Below are 3115 nucleotides of genomic sequence, written 5' to 3'. Positions count from 1 at the left end.
TAGTCGGATCTACTACAATGCCCTCTCAGCTGATGACATGGCCCAAAAATTTGACCTCCGATAACTAGAATTCACATTTGCTAAATTTTGTATACAGCTGGTGTTCCCACAAAGTCTACAATGCTAACCTCAAATGCTGCTCGTGCTCTGCCTCCGATCTCAAAAAGATAAGAATATCGTCGATGAAAACTATCACAAACTGGTTCAAATATGGACGAAAAACCCGATGCATCAAATCCATAAATATTGTGGGTGTATTGGTCAGCCCAAATGGCATGACAAGAAACTCGAATGACCCATATCGAGTCAAGAAGGCGGTCTTAGGAATATCCATCTCCATAACCCGTAACTGATGATAACCGGAACGAAGATCTATCTTCGAAAAACAATGAGCTCCCTGCAACTGGTCGAACAAGTCATCGATCCTCGGTAATGGATATCTGTTTCGGATAGTGACCTTGTTCAACTCACGATAATCAATGCATAATCTCATACTCTCGTCTTTCTTCTTCACAAAGGGGACCGGTGCTCACCACGGAGAATGACTCCGTCGAATGAATCCCTGAGACAACAACTCATCTAGCTGGATCCATTGCTCCCTCATCTCAGTAGGCACCATACGGTAAGGAGCTTGGGAAATCAACGTGGTGCCTGGCTACAACTCTATACAGAACTCGATCTCTCTCACTGGAGATAATTCTGGTATGTCCTAAAAGACATCCTGAAACTCTGAGACTACTCGCATCTTACTCAAATCTGCGCCCCGATTCCGTAACATCACCTCCTCGATGTATGCCAGATATGACTCCGCAAACTGGTTGCCTTTGGAGGTCTCTACCACTAACTCAGATTCATCAAAAGCTCGCAAACTGACTGCCTTCGCAAAACAGTCGATACTCACATGGTAGGAAGATAGCCAATCCATACCAAGGATAACATCAAACTCACGATACTCACATGGTAGGAAGATAGCCAATCCATACCAAGGATAACATCAAACTCAGACATACGCAATACGATCAGGTCTATCACAAACTCGGAATCGTCTAAGCTGACGATACATCTCCTACAAACACTCTCTAAAAGAGACGTCTCCCCTAAAGGAGTAGATACAGATAAAGAAAAATCTAATGACTAACCACAAGCGGGAGACTAACTGAGAAATTGTAGGAGATAAAAGAATGCGAATCGCCAGAGTCAAAAAGAATACGTGCTGGAAATGAATTCATAAGGAAAGTACCTTCCACCACCGTCCCGCTCGCGTCATGATCGCGAGGAACAACTGCATACACCCTACCAATCGGCTGTGCTGCATCACCTAGAACATATAGGACTATCTGTCCCTGCTGGATCTCCTGAATCGCTCACACATGTCCCTCAATCATCAGGAGTGTTGGAGGTGCCTCAATCCTCAACTACTGACCCTGACCGCGACCCTGAGTGTGGTTTTGCTGTTGCTGCGGATTCCTGCCCCGCTGGCCTGCTGCGGGTGCGCTACGACACACTGCTGCTCTGTGACCTGGCTTGTTATAATTAAAACAAGCTCCATAAAACTGGTGCTACTGCTACGCCCTTTGATCCTGATGATTACCCTTCTTATGGGGACCATGCTGCTATGGAAACTTATTTTGATGCTGGGGTTCGTCTGAGCCTGTAAAAGGTCTCTTGCCCTTACCCGTATCTCCTAACTGTCCTGACTTAGCATTTCCATCTTTACCCTTGATAAACATAGCTGTGTCTGTCTCCTGGGCTATGGCAGCATCTGCCACCTATCGTACTGAACAGAACCTCCGAGATACTAGGTATCAGCGTAAACCTGGGCGAAGTCCCATCATGAACATATGATCCTGCCTCTCCTCGGTGTGCCACATGCCAGTGAATCTAAGTAGTGACATGAACTTACTCTCAAAATCTATCACTGACATGTCCATCTGCTCCAATCGAGCCAACTCTAACTCCTTTTCGGCTTTCGCTGTAGCCGAAACATATTGCTCCTCGAAGAAATACACAAAAGTCTCCCACGAGGCCGTCATCCTCTGCTCTGGGGTGAAACGAAGCTGATACCATCCTCCTGCATCGCCTTTGAGTCTGAAAGCTTCTAGCCTTTGCTTCTGCATAGTATTCACATTAAGCATGTCTAGAATGTTGCTTACATCTTCCTTCCATTTGTATGCCACAATGGAGTCCGTCGAACCATGAAACTCTGGAGCCTTCAACTTCTGGTACCTCTCTAACAAACAAAGACAAGCCTCCTGCTCAGCTACTTCATCATCAACTGAAGGTGGCGGCGTGACTACCGGTGTCCCCTCTGGTATCTCCTCCTAAATGGGTGTTCCCTGTCGACCCTGATCTCCTAACTACTCCTCGATAGCTGTCAGACGAGCTACTAATGGTGATATGAGATCCACTAAGTACTGCGGAGTCTGCTATGGCTCGGGCTCTCTATCAACTTGCTTAGCTCCTTGAGCATGAGTACCTCAGTATTCACGTCCTCTTCCTGACATCTATAATATAGATGTAGAGCTTATTACGCAGTAAATAGAATCTCAAGCAGAAAAAGATATAATGTATACTAATAAGTAAATCGTATCACATATTACTTATAGCATGCCTTATTATTCAAAGCAAATAGTTCATCATAAAAAAAAATTAAAATTTTTTGCGTATATATATAATACGTCCTCACTCACACTAGGAATTCCTAGCGGACTGTATACACGATTCCTAGAAAACTTTATCCTAACTCCACAATATGACACAGAGATGATCCTAAGGATATTGGAACTAGCACTCTGATACAACTGTGATGCCTCAGGGTTCACACAAGGCTGCAGTCTAAGGTGAAACCCAGATTGTCAAACCTGCCAAGCACTAAACACCATGCTACGATATGTTTCACCATCACAATTACTATCTCTCTAGTGGAAATAACAAGTAGGTGAAGGTACAGACAGGCAAATAAAAGAAATAGAGTAAAGCCAGATATACACAGAGGAACATGATAATAATCATCAGTGAGCCTAACTAAAATAGGGTAGGAATACCTCTGAGTCTGAAATAAACCTCAAGTACAATGAGTCAAATAAAATATCACTATGACTCTCAGCCTCTACAA

The sequence above is a fragment of the Asparagus officinalis genome, chromosome 6 (genome assembly GCF_001876935.1).
Source record: "Asparagus officinalis chromosome 6, Aspof.V1, whole genome shotgun sequence".
In the NCBI taxonomy this organism is placed as follows: Eukaryota; Viridiplantae; Streptophyta; class Magnoliopsida; order Asparagales; family Asparagaceae; genus Asparagus; species Asparagus officinalis.
Note: the sequence above shows the minus strand (reverse complement) of the source record.